At 40.3% G+C, this 21433-nt stretch overlaps 2 long non-coding RNA genes across 3 annotated transcripts in view; both read left to right on the top strand.

The window, feature by feature from the left end:
• Positions 1-21433, top strand: part of LOC137496650 (uncharacterized) — a 125995-nt gene that overhangs the window by 75128 nt on the left and 29434 nt on the right. The gene's annotated exons all lie outside the window — the stretch shown is intronic.
• Positions 9276-17171, top strand: LOC141376687 (uncharacterized). Its single transcript, XR_012387419.1, has 3 exons — positions 9276-9836; positions 15211-16662; positions 16784-17171. It is a non-coding gene; the product is annotated as an uncharacterized lncRNA (long non-coding RNA).

Below are 21433 nucleotides of genomic sequence, written 5' to 3'. Positions count from 1 at the left end.
GCCTTCACCAGTGCGTCCAGCATTATTACCTTACCATCCTCCCTTGATTTCACTTTGGAATTATCTCCCTTCTTCATAGTGCTTAATTAAAGCATGTGAAAAAGGATGTCAAAAATAGCCTGTCACACCGGTCAATGATTAAGACCACCCCAAGCGCTTCCCTTGTCTCCTTCTCCAGCAGCGTTTCCACCTAACAGCAGCAATGTAGTGGAATTGCCTTTAATTGCAATCATCTAGACAGGCCCTGGGTGTCCGTCTGGAAGGGAGATGCAGTTTCATGGGCTCCATACGTTGCATAAAATTAAAGGCAGAGTGGGGAATGGATAATTGGCTTGAGTCTCCTACTCTCCTCAGTCACGCAAAAGCGCCAGCGTGTGTTTCTTCGACACGCGTGCTTCACGGTCACTTCCGCTCGCAGGCCAGCACTCAGCGGGCCGAGATTAATGAGAACTGGCTTTTCTCGCCCAGCTTTGCGTGGCCTTTGGGTTCGGAGACCCTATGTGAGGTCTGAAGAACTAATTGCTCTCAATTTATAAATCAGCAGCAAGTTTAGTCAAATGTCTATACCTAATGCTTACCTAGTTAGTGGCGGTTAGTTGATAGCTAAACAGCTACTGTACCACACGGGACAGATCACAAACTTTGCCTGTTTTTCGGAGCAGATTCTGAAATATGTTTGTGTTTGGTGTAATGAATTTTCTCTTTTTCATAAATTTAAAATATGCTAAAAAATTAATTGGATTTACAAATTTTAGGGTAAATTTTGGTGCAAACAATTGATATAGGCTGAATTTAAACAAACAAATTAAGTTAAACATTACTACATATAATTTGTTTAAATTCAGCCCTAGTTTGTAACCAGTTACCCTAATTAAAAAAAAAAAAAAATCCAATTAATCTTTTTGCTAAAGTGTAGATTGCAAGGCCATGTATTACTTCCATGAGAGACCTACAAGCATACATGCATGGCCTTCGTGCAGCCTTCGTGCGGTTGCATAGCCCTCGTCGTGGCCGTGGCTGACAATGTGCACCTCTCAAAAAATGTAACTACACGTCGCGGGACTGAGAGCGAACCCGTTGTAGCAAGTGTTGATAAGTGTCACGTCCTGTGAATGAGCGCCAGATACCTTATGATTAAAGTTGTTGCACATCTGCCAGTTCCTGCCTCTGAATGAGCGAGTTTGAGCCACTTGTACATAAAAGAAGTGCTCAAGAAAAACAAAACACCAGCACAGAAACACGACACAGAGGAATATAAAAGCCTCCTGCCAGCTAGTGTTTTGGAAATGTTATTGCAGAGCAACACAAACAGCACACAGAAGAATAAATGCATGACTACACGCAAGGCAGGCGCTCTGGGCCGATCACTCGACGCAGAAGTATAAACAGGCTTAAGACTGATTTATTCTTCTGCGTCAAAAACACGCGCATGGTCTGGCACAGCCTTACCGTGGTCGCATAGCCTTTCACTGTGGCTGACGCCGAAGCTGATGCGCACCTCTTAAACATAATAACTACTTTTTGCAACGATACCTAGCGCAAGCTTTGTGATTTGTCGGCTTGGTGGCAATGACAAGTGTGGAGAGTGCTGAGAGCAGCAAGCCCGATGGAGTGATTGTTACCACTGTTGATTCCTGTGAAGGAGAAAAAACTTATTTTGTGTATCATAATAAATTCACAAAATTTATTTTGTGAATCATCAATTCAACTGATTGAGTCCTAAAACCTTGTGTAAATTGTTTTTTATTTTTATTTTTTTGTCAAAAACAATATTACTGTATCTTATTTGAACAATATTGCACTAGCAATTATCAGTTGTTCAAACACAAATCCAAAATATTGCACAAATGTATTGCTGTAGAATATTAGTATTGCTTCCATATAAATATTTGGGAAAGCATTAAGATCAGTATGCTAAAGTTTACATTTGTGAATTCACAATTGACATTTTTGACAGAGGCAGAGGCATTGACTCATTCATTAAACATCATGTTATTTTCCTCTTTGACTTACTTTAGCATCACATTTCCTTGCCCTAATAGCATAAACAGGAGTACTTAAAATCTACTAGAAATTCACCTGATAACAGCAAAGCAAGCACTTCTATGTTTGTTGTAGACGGTGGCGGATTTAACCAATAGGCGAGGTAAGCAGCCGCTCAGAGCCCCAGAAATTAGGGAGCCCCAACCAATGCTAAGAAGTCTATATTAATCATATAGCTCTTTTATAAATTTTCTATCATAAGTTTTAAAATCTTTCTGAAACCATTAAAATTTTAACAATATTACATATTTTTAAAATCAGGGCCCCCATGAATAGTGGAATGTTTCTTCCATACAGCTCATGCAAATAATAAAGTCTAATCACAACAAGTATGACCAATTAGCTGTAGTTTGTGAACTTGCTTTATATTTGTGAATTTATTGTATTTAATTTTAAATTAAGATAGAGGTTCCACTTAAAATGTATTTTATATTTAATATCTATAGAGAAAGAGAGTGTTTTGAGTTTCAGGGCCCCATACCTGGAATTGCTTAGGACCCCCAAATCACTAAGTCCACCCTTGGTTGTAGACCCCAACTAACACCATACAGTTTGTAAAAACAGCGTATTAAACGATTTATTGTTTTGTTGTGTAAATCAGATTACACCTGATTCTAATTTCATCTTCTCTCCCCTCAGTGTGATTGCGACTCATTTGAAGCGAAGCGACTGAAATTCTGTGTGCACAGGGAATAATCTCGGTGTCTGACGATGCATACCTGATCTGTGTTGTCTGCATTCAGAGATTAGTGTTGTGTGATGTCGCTTAGGGACTGTTGAGTGAGAGTGTGTGTTTATTTTGGGGAGTACAGAGGAACAGAGATCCAACAGTATTAGAACTGGAGAACATGACAGATTACATGGCTCATATTCATCTAAACCAGCACTGGATGTATCTGACAATTGGAAAATTGCAACATCTCTGTGACTGACGGTATTCAGTATTACATGACAGTTGGAATAACATCATCTTCTCCATTTGCCTCTTTTGGACTACAAATTACTCGTATCATGCAAAAAAAAAAAAAAAAAAAAAATTATACTTGATATAGAGTATTGAAAAAAGTTTGGTAACCAATAATAATCTATTAGATAATGTTAGCTAATGTATTTACTAACATTAAGTATACATTTTCTTGTAAAGCATTTATTATTCATAGTTCAACATTAATTAATGCATTAATGAAATCCAAAGTTGAACTTGTTAACATTAGTTAATTCATCTGTGCATGTCATTAAGAAAAAAAGTTTTCCCTTCTAATCTTTAATTGAAATTTGAAAATGAACTGCCTGTTTTTTATTTATTTAATTTTTTTTTTTTTATTGTTATAGATTATGTATATCTTAGGAACTGGGCGTGGCTAACATATTTAACCACACCCCTCTAACTGTGAGTTTTGACAACAAACAGAAATGGTGAGCTGAAGATGTCTGTTAGGTTGTGATAACTCTCCCCAAACCTTTTCCCCTATATTTCTGAATGAAATGCCTACTTTACCACATCCAATCAGCTCTTGGCAAAACAAATAATAAAAATCCACGCCGACTGTTTTGTCATTTACCATTTCATTTCCCTAGGAACTTCGTCACAATACAAAAAAAATAGCGGTCGCAGCTTTCAGTTCATAGGGACTTTAAGTACTTGATAGTATTGTTTAATGAATAAATATTTATAAATCGTTGTAACTTTTTACAACATATATCTAAAATATCTAAAAATATTATAAAAAATTTAGAAACACTTTAATTAATACAATATTTTTATTATTTTATTTACATCATTATTTACCTTCTAGTTAGATTTTATATACAGCTGCTTTAAACAAGAAACAAATGTTTTCTAAATAATTTATTACATTGTATTTAAGATGCATTCCCTGAAAGCAAGATGATATTATGTATTTATTTTTTTAAAGCAACAGAATGGCTCACCCTAATGGCTATAGATTTTTTTTTTCTTTTGCTAAATGTTAAAATTTGATACATTTTGTGTGAGTGATTCAATTTTTGTTTAGTTTTTTCTCCAGTAAAATTTGTATCTGTGAATTATCTGGAATTTAAAAGTTTTGTTTATGATTTATTTAGCTAAATATTAAAATTATATATTTAATCCAATATGCATTTTCTGTAAATGATCCAATTTTCCTTTTTCTCCAGTAAATTTTGGATCAGTGAATTTATCTTGATTTTCAGTTTTGGGTATGATTTATTTATTCACTTTTGTTTGATTTAAAAGGGAAAAAAATCACTTTGATTGTTGAGTTTAATTGTGCTAGTGTGACTTATAAATAACATTTAAAAATATTATTAAAAATGAACACACTTTAATTAATATATATATATTTTTAAAGAAAAAGAGATTACTATTTATCTTCTACATAGATTATAATTTCAGGTACTTTAAACAAGAAAAAAAAATAATAATTTGCTAAATGATTTATTACACTTACTTCAAGATGCATTTCCTGAAAGCAAGACAACACAATGTATTATTGTAAAATAATTTTTCAACAGAATTGCTCACCCTAATAGCTAAAGCTTTTTTACTGAACAATAGAAGTAAATACATTTAATACAAGATACATTTTCTGTGAATGATTTAATTCTTTTAAAGTACATTTATTGATTTTTTAAAAAAACCTTTTAACTGATAGAAAACAAGACACATGTAATGTTTAAGAAAATGATTGTGTGCTATTAAAACAGCATATCATTACACTAATTTAGCAAAACATGCCACTTTGCTCTTTTCTTGCGACAGCACTATTACTATCCACTGGAAACTCTACCAGACCCACCGAGATCTCACCAACGAGTGTGAAGGTGAGCATTCGTCAACCCTGTTTTTCCTCTCTTTTTACCTGTTCCTTTAAAAGGTTAACAGAGAGGACTCTGCGAGGCACTCACTGAGCGGCACAAGTGATTGCCGTATTAATTGCCTCTCGCATTTCTCCACAAGGTCACCCCTGTCCACTGGAAGATAAGACAAAGTAATTCTTCTGTACTACACCAGAGCAGCGCACATCACAGAGCCATTCAGCCTGAACCAACGAGAGCGGGGTTGAGGAGGGGGTGAGGTTTGGCACAAAGTGGCTTACCTTTCAAGAGGCTTGACATCCGCAACAATACAGACCTCATTAAAAGGTAGGGATATGCCCTCGCCGGCCAATTTAAAACCTCTGGTCAACTGCGTCGCGACTAATTTGCTATCAGCATCAGTGACGTGTCGCACAAACAGCTAAATTATGCCAGCAAACGTAAAACACATAAAGAGGCAGCCATCATATTTTGCACATCATATAGGCTCCTATGAAGGTATACATTTTATTAAGGATGATTTTCTGATCCGTTCAAACTCTCCATATGAGAGACAATCATGGGTCAGGGCTTCTGGCGGGGAGGTATGTGAATTATCTCTCTCCTCCAGCTCTCTGGAGCTCCTCTGTATGAGGTGAGAAAAGCCTAATTCCCACCTGACAAAGGGACAGATTGGACATGTTCTTCGCCCTGCCCTAGATAGTGCTGAATGCCATAGAGTCATTTCTAATGTGAAGTCGGACAATGGCAGTCATTACTCATTCCTCCTCTGGACAACCTTGAAGACTTTTGGCAGAGTTTTGAGAATGGGGGATGGTGACCATCTATGTGTGGGTTGTAACTGACTACAGCTGGATATACTCTATGTATGAATGTGCAGTACTGTACTTATTAACCCCTTATGTTAAATTTAGATTCCTTTCCAAATATTTTCCAAGTGATGTTTAACAGAGGGATTTTTTTTTAATTACTAATTTCTATTGACAATTTCTTTGGTCGGCGAAGCAGTGGCGCAATAGATAGTGCTGTCACCTCACAGCAAGAAGGTTGCTGGGTCGCTGGTTTGAGCCTCGGCTCAGTTGGTATTCCTGTGTGGAGTTTGCATGTTCTCCTTGAGTTGCCGTGTGTTTCCTCCGGGTGCTCCGGTTTCCCCCACAGTCCAAAGACATGCGCTACAGGTGAATTGGGTAGGCTAAATTGCCCATAGTGTATGAGTGTGTGTGTGAATGTGTGTGTGGATGTTTCCCAGGGATGGGTTGCAGCTGGAAGGGCATCCGTTGTGTAAAACATATAGCTGGCAGTTCATTTCGCTGTGGCAACCTCTGAAATAAAGACTAAGCCAAAGGAAAATGAATGAATGAATGAATGAATGAATGAATGAATGAATGAATGAATGAATGAATGAATGAATGAATGAATGAATGAATGAATATCCTCAATTTCATCATACAAAGTTTATTTTATTAATGGTCTTTTTGTGCTGTTTTTTTTTTTTGACATACACTTATAATTTAGAAGTTATTAATTTATAATATAGAAGATACATTTAGAAGTAATGGGCTATTTTCTGTCTTGTACCCTTGTCTAAACACATGGTGAATGGTAGATTGTAGATTACCTTAAAGCCCACTGTTATGATTGGCTAACAGGAAAACAGCTGCATGTCAACCGATGTAAACTTCTGTGTTCTGTGTATTTTACAGGATGCTGCTATGCTTTAGGGAAAAAAAAAATAATAATTTACAGTGTTCATATCAAGCATATCTGCAATAACAGACTAATCAAGTGACCATGTAGCAAAATATTTCTATATGTTAGTTGTTAACTACATGTACTGTATAGACACTTTGTAGTGGATATAGCTAGTGATGTATTACCTAAATGCTTTCTTTTGTTTACTTTATTAATGTCACACATTAGACAAGAAGTGAATGACATACAGAAATATCATATTGCCAGCTGACACATGGCTAATTAGAACACAGAAAGAAATCGTTTATAGTATAATAATATAGGAGTAAAAATTCAAAAAAATTCTAAAATACTGTGTAGTCTGACCCTGACATTTGATATTATATATTACTGAGGCTGTTTAAAAATGTAATGCTATATAAGGTGATTTACTGAATTGGAATATATATACATTTGCCGCATGATAGCCATTTTAAATTAGAGCCAAAAGTCTGAAATTCCTCTAAGTCCTCATATGGCCCTGCAAGATGAATGGTTCTTACCATGTGTGTGCATTTCCCAAAATCCAGCTTATTATAAGCAAGCAAGCTTTATGGGATCAGTTTACAGACAGCATTTAAACTACTCAGTAGTGAACTTTCTTGAGGAATAGTAGCTTGAGAGGACATATAATTAAGAATGAGCACTGAAGCCTATTCTTTAGTAAATGCTTCAATTTACTGTTGTTTGTTTACGTTGTCATGTTTTGACAGTTTAGCAACTTTTCACTGTGGCTTTCACGGTTTTTCTTGCTGAATTATTTGTTTGTTGAGTTGTGGTTTGCTTCAGTGATTTACAATTAAGGAAAATAATAAAATATGTAAAAAAATATAATTATAGAATTGCTAATTGTATATTTATTTTCTTTCGGCTTAGTACCTTTATTGATCAGAGGTCGCCACAGAGGAATGAACCACCAACTTATCCAGCACATGTTTTACGCAGCGTATGCTCTTCCAGCTGCAACCCAACACTGGAAAATACCCATACACTCTAACATTCACACTCATTCAATACATCCAATTTAATTTATTAAATTCACCTATAGCGAATGTCTTTGGACTGTAGGGGAAAACCGTTGCACTCAGAGAAAACCCACGCGAACATGGGGAGAACATGCAAACCCTACACAGAAATGCAAACTGAGCTAAATTTATATATCGGAAACCAAAGCAAAACAGCTAAAACAGATTTTAGTCTGAAATTAAAATTTACTTACTCTTCACTTGTTCTAAACCTTGTTCGTTTGCCCCTGGTAAGACATTTTAACAATTGTCGATAAGTTGATATTTGATTGTAAATAGACCATAGTCGACCTTAGGTTGGGTCCAAAAATTTAAACCCGACCCTACTCAAGCCTGTGCATCTTGTTTTCGAGCCCGACCTGGTCCAACAAATTAACTGTAATTATGAGCCTGAGCCTGATATTTTTTATATATGTGGGCCGTTATAACAGACATTCTCAGCAGAAATTAATTTAGATTTATCTTGACGTTGTAAATTGAATTGTTTGTTTATTCAGAATGGATCGCTTATGGATTTGAACAGTTTTGAAAATTGTGAACAGTGATAAACACAGAAAATGAACAAGAATGAACTTTTGATAGCCTTGGAGTAGGCTAACTACTTTAATATAATGCAACAAAGTTTTAGAATAATTAAAAAATAAAAAAGAATCATTATAAAAAGAAATATTTTAAAGCGTATTATAAAATATGGTGCAAAACTGCTTCATGACCCAACAAAATACATTTTTAGCAACAATCTAAAATATGCAAAACGAATGAGAAATACCTTTGGATGCCCTAGACTATAGGCATATAACTAGGCACACACAGAAATCCACAGATTTTTAGCCCATCATTGAGTCTATACATTTACTTGTGTAAATTCATATTTATTCAGTTTTTAAATTAATTTTAGTAATTTTATTGACAAATATAACATTTTTCACATGATTTATTCACAATACAGTTTGTAAAGTTTTATTTTATGTCTTTTAATAGAGATATTATGTAAGAGAGTTGCTTTGTTTGCCAAAAAAATCGATCTAATTGGATTTACCTTGTAAACATTAAATAAAAGGTAAAACTGTATCCCAAAATCACTCCACATTGAAGCTGCGGTCACACTAAAGTTTGTGTGTGCGGTGCTGCGAAAAGGTGCGGGATTAAACAACATGATTATACAATAAAAAAAGGAGGCGATTGCTCCGTTTTAAATTTCTGTCCAGAGAGGTCATGTTTTGATCCTCGATTGGTCTCACGCAGTCAAGTGACGCATTGAAACTTGACGCATTACCCTGCGTTTCCGGTCTGATGCATTTGCGTGCGTATGAATGAAAGTCTATGGGAGGAAAAGCCCAGTGTGACCGCAGCTTGATCCTCAGATTGTTAACAAAATTCTGCGCAGAAATAGCTAAAAATGTCCGCATGTTCTGTCTAGCCCTATATAACTTAGCAAAGTTAATATAAATAGACTAATTTAAAAACACAACAAATAGGCTCATTTTGATACTCAGATGTTTTCATAGAGATCATAAGCTAGCAGCGTGCCGCACTCAATGCACCCCACAATGCCAACACATATTTTGTCACTGCCTTCAACTTGTTGAAAATGTTCCCATACCTTTGACTTTCCTCCAGACTTGCTCAAACTTAATTCTCCCATTTAAATTTTTTTTTCATTACATCTTCAAGCTCCATGTTGCACTAAAGCTATACACAATACAGCACAGCAGGCCTGGGGTTATGGGTGCCAGTGGAGGAGATGCAGCCGCAGGAGCTAGAGTGTTTGCTGCGTATGACACGTGTTGCAAATTGTGCAACTTTGTAGACCTAAACATGTGTTGCTTATGCAGACTTTGCTCAAATATTCATATAATATTTATAATTATAGCATAGCTCTCCACCCAATTGGGCAAGTAAAGTAATGACAAAAACACCAAAGCCCAGCTCCTCCTGACCCAAAGATAATAGCAGTATAGAAGAGGGAGAATCTTAACTCTAATCTATATTTATGCCCTCATGTGCAAAACGGCAATTAATAAAATTTCAAAATTGCAAAGATTTGTTTTTTTTTTTAAATATTAAAATGCTAGAAAATCATATGTATATATATCATTTTATTTCTTGAATCACAATTATTTAAAAAAGAAATGTACATATTGCAAATTATGTATTCTGATATTTGATATTTACATTTCTAAAATATAGTGTAGTTTAAAAATCTTTAGAACGTTCGAGGTTACTAAAGTAACCCTTCGTTCCCCGAGGAGGGGAACGGAAGCACTATAAGTGGATTTGATTTGTAAAATCCACGCATTGGGAGGATTCGGATCAGAAGCCGCTTGTCTGGAGAGTATTGAACGGGCCAATGAATGAAATTAATTGGCAGCGTAAGCTTGCGCAGGTGTGCGACATCTGCAATTATCTCAGCATATAAGCACACCTGAAGCCAGCAGACGCCATCCTTTTAAGCTGAAGAGACTTTCAAACAGCTAAGGGACAGTCATTATGGCGACGGAGTATAGTGCTTCCGTTCCCCTCCTCGGGGAACGAAGGGTTACTTTAGTAACCTCGAACGTTCCCCTTCGGGGGGAACTTCAGCACTATAAGTGGATTTGATTTGTAAAATCCACGCATTGGGAGCCCATTGAAAGCGCCATAATGACTGCACCTTACCAACACCCCCGATGAGGAGATAGTCAAGCGTGACGCACCCACATCATGGGGGGCGCGGTCCTCCAACGTGTCCCTGGCCCTAATTTATCCTACTTCAACAGAAGTTTTACGGATTTAGATATATTTTTTGGGAAGTCGTGAGCATCTAGATAATTCTAGGAAATACGACAGTACGTTGGGAAGCGTGCAATCCCGATAGGGAGGACGCTGCGGAGGCCATCCGTTACCCAAGGGGGGGATAGATGGCAGAATTTACATATGGACTAGCCCTAAAAAGGGGGAGTACGCATAGCAAAAGAGTGGTTAGCGGAGAGGGAAGACACGGGTCCGCCCAGGGGGGGGACTTAACCGTGGCGGAATAAGCATATGGGATCGCCTAGTGGGGATCACGCATAGCAGGCACCTATACCCAAAACGCGGGCTGACCATCGGGCAGACCTACAACGTAGTAGGCCAGCAAGTGACTCCTCCGCTGAGTCAGTGCTGGGGGCCACGGAGGAATCTGCAGGGCTCACCTGACGGGGAACTTTACTGACAGATAAAAAAGGCGCACGTACCTCCGTGTTAGGGAGAATGGCGCAGCAAGCGTGTTTCAACACCCTACCGAGTTGTCTCCTCAATCACCAAAGGGTTACCTAATACCCTTGAGGAAACCGGCTCCACTCGCAGATTGTAAAACCTTGCAAATGTGTTGGGTGTCGCCCAGCCCGCAGCTCTACAGATGTCTGTTAGAGAGGCGCCGCGTGCACGCGCCCAAGAGGATGCAACGCTCCGAGTGGAGTGTGCACGAACTCCCGGGGGACACGGCTGACCTCGACTCGAATAAGTGAGTGAAATGGCATCCACAATCCAGTGGGATAATCTTTGTTTTGATACGGCACTTCCCTGCTGCCGACCGCCATAACAGACAAAGAGCTGCTCAGATGATCTAAAATTCTGAGTACGGTCCACATAAAGGCGCAGAGCGCGAACTGGACAAAGTAAAGAAAGGGCTGGGTCTGCCTCCTCCTGGGGCAGCGCTTGCAGGTTCACTACCTGATCTCTAAAGGGGGTGGTAGGAACCTTGGGCACATAACCGGGGCGGGGTCTCAGGATGACGTGAGAGTAATCCGGCCCGAATTCCAGGCACGAGTCACTGACCGAAAATGCCTCCAGGTCCCCGACCCTCTTGATGGAGGCCAACGCAACCAGCAGAGCTGTCTTCAGGGACAGAAATCTTAGAGATACTGATTCGAGTGGCTCAAAGGGATCGGATCGCAGACTCGTGAGAACGAGGGCGAGATCCCAAGAGGGCATGAGAGGGGGCGAGATGGATTAATTCGCCTAGCACCCCTAAGGAACTGGATGACCAGGTTATGCTTTCCCACGGTGCCGCCAGCTACCGCGCTATAATAAGCCGCCGTACTGTCCGTCCTGACCAGCACGTGTTGCCGCTCCAGCACCGGTAAAAAGCGGTGGAGAGCGAGGAACACTGCCAACAGCTCTAGGCGATTGATATGCCAATGCAGCTGGGCACCCTTCCAGAGGCCCGCAGCCGCATGCCCGCGACACACGGCCCCCCAACCCGTGTTGGAAGCGTCTGTTGAAACAACAACATGGCTGGACGCCTGTCCTAGAGGCACACCGGCCTGTAGGAACGAGGGGTCGTTCCAAGGGCTGAGGGCGCGGCGACACAGCGCAGTAACCGAGACCCGGTGTGTGCCCGCGTGCCATGCGCGTCTGGGGACCCGATCGTGAAGCCAGTGCTGAAGTGGTCTCATATGGAGCAACCCGAGCGGCGTGACGGCGGCTGCGGATGCCATATGCCCCAGGAGCCTCTGAAAGAACTTCAGTGGGACCACTAGTTTGCTGTCGAGCTCCCTCAGACAGTTCAGCAACAGGCGAGCGCGTTCCTCGGAGAGGTGCGCTACCATGGTGATCGAGTCCAGCTCCATCCCGAGAAAAGAAATCCTCTGCACCGGGGCGAGTTTGCTCTTTTCTCGGTTGACCTGAAGCCCCAGTAGGCGGAGATGCCGAAGCACCTTGTCCCTGTGCATAATCAATTGCTCCCGCGAGTGGGCTAAAATCAGCCAGTCGTCGAGATAATTGAGTATGCGAATGCCCGCGAGCCGAAGGGGCGCTAGGGCACCCTCCGCGAGTTTGGTGAAGACCCGCGGAGACAGAGAGAGCCCGAAGGGGAGGACCTTGTACTGCCACGCTCGACCCTCGAACGCAAACCGCAGAAATTGGTGGTGGCGTGGAAGAATGGAGACATGGAAATACGCGTCCTTCAGGTCTATGGCTGCAAACCAATCCCGAGGACGAACGCATTGGAGAATGCGCCTCTGCGTGAGCATTCTGAACGGCAGCCTGTGCAGACAGCGGTTCAAAACGCGCAGATCTAGGATTGGCCGTGACCCACCGCTCTTTTTGGGTACGATGAAGTATGGGCTGTAAAACCCACTCTCCATCTCGGCTGGAGGAACCGGCTCGATTGCACCCTTCGCCAGGAGGGCAGCAATCTCCTCTCGCAAGACAGGGGCGGACAGGGGGCTGACCCTGGAGAAATACACGCCCGTAAACTTGGGGGGCCGTTTCGCGAACTGAATCGCGTAACCGAGTCTGATTGTGCGTATGAGCCACCGCGAGGGGCTGGCCCGCGCTAACCAGGCAGGCAGAGCCCTCGCTAATGGAGTCATCGCTACAATCGCTGACGTACCAGCGGTGGGGCAGCGCGGAGTGGGTGTGCTGATCCGGGAAGCACGAGGGTCCCGCGGAAGAGCTGGAGGAGAGCGATTCGCTCTGGCTCCGCACCCTGACTCCGGAGAGGGGGCTGGAGGGCTGAGGGAAGGGAGACCGTCCCCCCAGCGCTCGTGAGCCACTGGCGAAGCACGTAGAGTCTGCGAGCCGGAAGGCAGCGCGTCCCGGACTGGCAGAACTCGTGCAGTCACATCCGGGGAAGGGTAAAGTGCTCTTTTACTGATGTTTTGGTGGCACTGAAAAGTACCGTTGTTATCGGGGCCCCGCCCTCCAGCGGGGAAAGAGCAAGTTTCCTCTTCTCCGGATGGCCTGTCTCAGGGACGCTTCGCGGTCCGTTTACCGGACTTAACGGCGCCCTGGGCAGGAGGGGCTGCCTGCTTTCGAGGTGAACGCCGCGCCCGCTTGGCCGGAGGCGCAGGCGGGGGCGGGGCAGCACTCGTTGGCGGGCGCCCTCGGCGAGGAACAGCGGAGGTGGATGGCTCGGCGGGCGGAGCGGGCTTACGGCCACGCCGATAGATGACATTGCCCATCGCATCCGACTGCTCTTTCACCGCCTTGAATTCCTGGGTGAATTCACCGACGGTGTCGCCGAACAGGCCAGCCTGGGATATGGGCGAGTCAAGAAAGCGAACTTTGTCAACGTCGCGCATATCGGCCAGGTTTAGCCAGAGGTGGCGTTCCTGAACCACAAGTGTGGACATCGTCCTCCCCAGCGCACACGCTGCGGACTTAGTAGTCCGAAGAGCATAGTCGGTCGCGGTGCGCAGCTCATGTAATAAGCTTGGGTTGGACCCGCCCTCGTGCAGCTCGGCCAGCGCCTGCGCTTGGTAGCGCTGGTAGGTGGCCATCGCGTGCAAAGCAGAAGCAGCCTGGCCCGCAGCCTTATAAGCTCTGGCTCCGAGGGAGGCAGACAACCTACAGGCTTTGGACGGGAGGCGGGGCAAACCCCGCCACGTAGAGGCGCCGCGCGGACAAAGATTGACCGCGATAGCGCGCTCCACTGACGGGATCGCCTCATACCCCCTGGCAGCTCCGCCGTCAAGGACGGTGAGGGCGGAGGCACACGCCGCACGGGCAGAGAAAGGTGCCCTCCAAGACTGCGTGAGCCTACTGTGCACTTCCGGGAAGAAGGGGACGAGAGGCTTCGAAGGCTTCGCCTTCTGGTCCTCTACGTAGCACCCATCTAGTCGGTCCGGCCGCGGAGCTGGGGGATAAACCATCTCCAACCCCACGGCCGAAGCAGCCCGGGAAAGCACGGCTAACATGTCCGCTTCAGGATCCGATTTGACAGCGCTCACCTGCCCGGAGGGGGCGAGCGGGTCCGGATCTTCGTCGGACAGTGAAAGCCCACCCTCCGATGCCGCGGAGGACATCTGATCTCCGGTGTCAGCGAGTGTGAGAGCTACCATCTGGTTAGACAGATCACTCTCACCACCCGAAGCTTGGATGGAGCGCCGTGAGGAGCGAGAGGTCCGCGAGCCCGTGGGCGGCGGATTATCTCCCGCTGAAACCCTCAGATCTGCCCGAGCGCCCGCTGCTTTTTTAGAACAGGAGGCAACTGGGGTGGCTCGCTCTCTTGCGAAAGTTAGCCGCGATCTTAGCTGTGCAACGGTCATGGCATCGCAATGACGACATGAACCGCCCGCGAGCACCGCATTAACATGCTGGACCCCCAAACATGCAATGCAGTGATCGTGTCCATCATCCGGAGCCAGGAAACCCCCGCATCCAGAAACGCACAGTCGGAGCGCCATCCTGAAAAGGACGTGCTGCACGACTGTGTTGCTCTTTTAGGAAAGTTGCAACTATACGCACCGCTCTGGAGGACCGGACCCAAAGAACCGCAGGCAAGGGAGTAACCCAGCTCGACCGTCTGCCACCGCGAAGACCCACTCTGGACCGGGAGACACACTCGTTCGCTCTGAAGTGCTGATCAGCAAGAGGAACCCTCATCGACTCACTCAGAAAGGATCTGAAGCGAAAAGGATGGCGTCTGCTGGCTTCAGGTGTGCTTATATGCTGAGATAATTGCAGATGTCGCACACCTGCGCAAGCTTACGCTGCCAATTAATTTCATTCATTGGCCCGTTCAATACTCTCCAGACAAGCGGCTTCTGATCCGAATCCTCCCAATGCGTGGATTTTACAAATCAAATCCACTTATAGTGCTGAAGTTCCCCCCGAAGGGGAACTCTAGTTTTAAGGTATTTGAGAAACACAAATAATAAAATATTATTATTTATTTTAATGCTTAACTCTCAGAAACTGCCTAATTAGTGTAATGAAAATGACAAGTAATGTTGATTCCCCAATTTCACAGTCTTTTGGCAAAGAGACTGTAGACATTCTCCAGATGCCCATAAGTGACACTTTTTTGGTTTAACAACATGTTCAATGTCAACAGTTTTATTTATAATGATTTAGCCATCAGTTTTAGAAACATGTGCCAGTTTTAGCTCTTTTAGTTTGGCAACACTAAACCATGCAGAAAAGGGAAATATTCTTGCGTTTATCTCTCTTTTGCAAACTTAAGTGCTGACATTTTCTCTCTTCCTATCCCTGTCCTTTCCACACAGCTGTCATTTTTTACATACAACAGATGCACAGATGCTAATACTCAGCATTTTCCAGACATATCTATATTATTAAAAATGTAGAATTATTATTAAAATTAAAGTATTGTTTCCAGAAATAGCAGTATTTAGCCCACTGCTTGTGTCTTGCGTGCTAGTCTTGTGTTCTTTGCAATTTTACTTTTATATATCTAGTATTCCCACAAAATCTTCCACAGTATTAAGATCATCCCTTAGAATGAATAAAGTGCTCACAAGATTTAATAATATTTTTCAACATCCTTTTTGCTGACACTTGGGGACACTTCAGATTTGTAAAGGGGTAGTTCAACCAAATATGAACATTTTCACACTATTTACTCTCCCTCAAGTGGTTCCAAACTGTTATGAGTTATGAGTTTCTTTCTTCTGTTGAACACAAAAGAAGATATTTTGAAAAAAAATTAAAGATGCTGTCTTTAGGTTTTTGACTCTTCTAAAGATTAAAACACCATAATATGTTTGCAGACATTTAGAGAACATGCTAAGTTGACATTCTTGTTTATCTGAAAAACTATGTTAAAGTCAGATATTCTGCTTTGAAAATGTGTGTCATGTCTGTCTTTGTTTTGGTCTCTTTAAACTCACCCAATGTCAGTTTAGCCAATTATATTTCAGCACCCCAGATTGCTTTTGAGGCAAAGTATGTGACGAAATGCAACTTCCAGTGTACAGTAGCAGACTCTGAAATGAGACGTAGATTCAGAGTTCCACATGAGTTTATCAATTAGCAAATAATATAAATATTATTAACGTAAACATTAGATGAGCAGGTTACATTGTAACCCCATGTCCTAACAACACACTACGTGATGAGATTTGCAGTAATAAGTAATTTGGCTGTTTGCACCGGATGAAAAAGGACAGAAATTTAAATACAGCATAGAAGCACAGAATAGTGCACTTACTGCACTCCAACAAAATGGTAAGGTTTCTTATCTAAATAATACATATTAAACCTCTTTAACATTATTAAATGTACATGTTAAATCACTGATTTGTGTTGGCTTGCATTAAGTAACATTTTAAATGGTTTAGTTTATTTTCAGGATCTGAGGTAAACTGTCTGCTGCTGCTTTTAGTAGTATAGTTTATAATTATCCTGTAAAATGGCATTCAAACTCACATTGTTAGCATTTAAAACTGAATAAAGCACAGGGTGTACCTGAGGTGATCATTGTCAGTTTTTCCTGCTGTTCAGCTGCAAGAATTAAAAGTCGTTTCATAAAATTTAAATATATATATACATACTGTAATATTCTTATTATCGCGTGTTATTGCTTTTATTTAGAACACAGTTTAAATGAGCCATAAATCAGCCTTTAGGCTCAATAGTCAGGTACACTCCTGTTGGTGTTGTCAATCTGGCAACCAAGCCTATGTTTTGAACCTTGAATGCAACATCTAGTTCAAACACTGGGTGTCAAACTTACATATTGCATCTTTAAAACCTGTAAACATTGACTTAAATTGAAAAAAAAAATAAAAATACTATGGAGGCAGTGGTTACTGATTTCCAGCTTTCATCAAAATAACTTTCTTTGTGAAAAGAAAAAAAAAAAACATTTGGAACATAGGTGAGTAAAAGATGACTGAATTTTCTATTTTGGGGGTGCTATCCCTTTAAAGCAGAATATATTTCTATGTTAAAGGTGTTGTTCAACCAAAAATGAAATATGATTATAATTACTCCCTTCAGGTCAACAGTGTTGTCAGTAAGACGTTTTTAAACATTTATATATATATATATATATATATATATATATATATATATATATATATATATATATATATATATATATATATATATATATATATATATATATACACACATATATATATATATATATATATATATATATATATATATATATATATATATATATATATATATATATATATATATATATATATATATATATATATATATATTTGCAGAAAATGTTGTTGTGGTTGTTTAGTCTAAAAGTAAAAACACACAACAAATGTTTTTTTTTTTTTTTTTTTTTTTTAGCAAAATGATAAATATTAATTGTTACAAAGTAACATTACTACTTTTAATCCAAAGCCTAAGCAAATGGTCCAGAGAGTATTAATTGTTTTTGACATTTATATTTTAACTCGATATGTTTTTTTTTTTAACAATACGTTTATCCTATATTATTTTTAAAAAGTCAGATGTGTTGTAAAATCGACTTAGAATTTGATTTCTGCTCTTGCTTTGTTTATTCACATGTGTGGCCTGCAGTAAATCAGTGTGGTGATGAACGTCTGACTGGAGAATGAGTCTCAGTAGATGTGTTATGGCCCAAACGCTTCAGGTCTCCCAGTGGTCCTCTAAATCTGAAAGGAGGAGCGTTTTTGGAGGGGTTGAGGGATGAAGTGAAGATTTCTTTTAAGCGAGGCCCTGAAAATCACTTCAGCCCTCAAACCTTCCTTCCTTGTGGCGTTTTTCTTCAAAGGATGGCCTTGTGGTCCACCACACTTTGTTGAATTAATGCCTCATAGACTATTGGGTAAGGCTCCACAGAGAAGTTCACAGTGTAGCAGGCTGAGGAAAAAGAACAAGAGCAGCTGCAAAAGAGGGCGCTCTTGAGTAATGCTTCTGATGAATTAAATGTACTGTCTGTGTTGCTGTATTTCTGCACAAAAATAATTAATAGTAGTTTAATATTTATTTATTTGTTTTACATTTTATGTCACTTTTAATAACCTTAAATTCACTTTTACATCACTGAGTATTACTTTTGAAATTCTGTTTTAGCAGGGTGCAATGTGAGTAAAGGTAGATGTTCACAGGGTATGATGATTTTATATATGTACTGTATACATCAATTTTATCTCTAAGCTCTTTTATCACTTATTTTTACTGATGGTCACACACACACATATTGAACGAAATTGAACTGAGCAAAATTATACATATGTATATAATATATATCAAAACATATTTTTAAGAAACAAATAATAAAATCCTCTGTAGAACAGTGTTTCTCAACCATGTCCTGGAGGACCACCAGCTTTGCACGTCTCCCTAACCAAACACACCTGATTCAGATCATCATCTAATTATCAGACACTGAAAGACCTTTTATGAGTGTGACAAACAAAGGAGAGATCTAAAACATGCAGTGTTGGTGTTCCTTCGTGGTTGAGAAACACTGCTGTAGAATATTAATTTGTGGAATATTACTTTAATTTTCTTAAATTATTCTATTTTATCTTCTGTTTAGTGGTTAGAGAAGCAGAGTTATGAACATCAGTCACAAATTCACCATCCATTAAAATTTACACACACACGCACGCACGCACGCACGCACGCAGGCACACACACACACGCACACGCACACGCAAACGCACACACACACACACACACACACACACACACACACACACACACAGTAAAAATACATACAAATTTGGTCAACATCAGCCAATAACACTAAGGAAGAGAAACAAAGTTATTAATTATTTAACATTTAATTTCATGCCGTTTTATTTAATTATATAACGAGGAACGTTACAATTAGGAATAATAATCAAAAACTACTGTGATGTGAAATGTATTCCTGTAGAGTGCCAGGGGCTTCTTTGATTCTCTGGTTCCTCTTGTGGTGTTGTCCTGCTGAAGACACACCTGCTCCAGCTCTGCTGAGCTCCTCCTCCCCCAGACTTAATCTGAACACACTGGACCTGCAGATCCTGCTGTTCTAACACAACTTCAGCAAGCTGTGCAAACACAAGTCTAAACTTAGGGACCTCAAGCTTTTACAAAAATCAACTCATTCTCAGGCTTCCAGAATCAATACCCAGCAGTCCAGCTGGTCAAACCCACCAGACACCGCTGGCACATATAGCTTGCTGTTTTGGAGTACACTGATCATTCATTTGGTACACTGAAACATTTCAAGTCAAAAAGCGCAACAACTCAGAATTGACAGGTGCATAAAAAACTGTTTATACCTGCAATGTCTCTAAGATGAGCAGAAGTTCAAGGTGAAATCGGAGAGTCGGTTAGCCTGAAAAGTGTTTACTTGTGGCAAGCCTCCATGAACGTCTGGGACATCCTACAAGGCCACGGTCTGTGCTCTGTGTTTGTGCAAGCTGAACTGAGTCAGTCCAGGTTAAACGGGGGTCTGTTCTTCACGCTCTGTAAGCACCCTTTTGACATTTAGCTCTGATACACAAAATGCTGTGTGTTCTTTTGGGCTTAGACTCTCATAAAGCACACTTTGAAGGGGATGAAGCAGTGTGAGATTGCAGAATGACAGAATTTACAGTATAAAGTGACATATTGGTCAGTTTTCTTGTAATGACTTGCTGTTTCATTTAGGCTTGACAATCTTATGTATGAAATCTGAAAGTTAAATGCAAAAAATCTATATTTAAATTTAAAATAAACCAAAAATAAATATCAGTTTTTGTATTTTGTTTGTGGTTTTCTTTAATTTTTTTGTAATTTTTAGATTCTCTAAAAAAAAAAAAAAATTATATATACACATACACACACACACGCATGCACACGCAACGCACACGCACACACACACAGACAGACAGACAGACAGACAGACAGACAGACAGACAGATAGATAGATAGATAGATAGATAGATATCTATATATATATAGATAGATAGATAGATAGATAGATAGATAGATAGATAGATAGATAGATAGATAGATAGATAGATAGATAGATAGATAGATAGATAGATAGATAGATAGATAGATAGATAGATAGATAGATAGATAGATAGATAGATAGATAGAAAGATAGATATACAATTAAATTAGCACTGGCAAAATAAGATGTGTGTATAGGCCTGTCACAATAATCAATATATCGACTTCTTGCACAGCATGGACATTACCTCAATCATTTCTGATAATGCAATATACATCACTCATACATAATAACCAGTTCTAGCAACATTTTAGCTGGTTGTGCAACATCTCTATCTCTATTGGAGGTGTCAGTATGGTTAAAAAAAACACTACAGTATAAATTACTGTAAAATATTTTCATGTGGGTGTCTGACAACTGAAAATAGATCTGGTCGCAGAAATCACAGCCTCTGTTACTTTTTACCTTGCACTTTTTTGTTAACATTTAATATTATTTATTTACACTGTACATATTCACATTCCTGATTCCAGTGATTAATTAATTATTAAATTTAATATTCTCAAGAACATTATGTGTTCTTTGGTAGAGTGTACATGCGTTAGGATGCTATTATATTGTCTTTCTGGCATATATTTAGTAGAATAAAATGGCCTTAATATAACAACAATATCTATTATTGCAATATATTTTGGAGCAAAATATCGTACAACAAAATATAGATATTTTGACAGGCCTACGTGTGTACTGTGTATATTTATAATGTATATATAAATACACGCATGAATATATTTGAGAAAATTATTATTTATGGTTAGATATAAAAAATATATGTATATTTGTGTGCATCGCATGCACATAATAAATATATGTAATGCACACACGTTATGTCAAAACAAACTTTTATTTTGGATGTGATTAATCATGATTAATCTTTAAACCACCAGATTATATATATTATAAGCAGGGCTTGACATTGACACCTGGCAAATGCTGGTAGATTTCAGCTGTGGCGGTTAGACAGCCTCTCCCAACTTTGGCCAGTTAAAAATCATTTTTAAATTGTAGTTTTATTAAAAGCAGGGTTCAACAATAGAGATGGTCCAATATGTGTGCAAATGTGATCTTAGAATCGAGAAGCTGCACTACTGACAAAAATAGCGTTTGCGTGAGTAAAAGAAAGAAA

The sequence above is a fragment of the Danio rerio genome, chromosome 11 (assembly GCF_049306965.1).
Source record: "Danio rerio strain Tuebingen ecotype United States chromosome 11, GRCz12tu, whole genome shotgun sequence".
Taxonomy (NCBI): domain Eukaryota; kingdom Metazoa; phylum Chordata; class Actinopteri; order Cypriniformes; family Danionidae; genus Danio; species Danio rerio.
The sequence above is the reverse complement of the archived record's forward strand: the minus strand, read 5'-3'. Positions and strand labels throughout refer to the sequence as shown.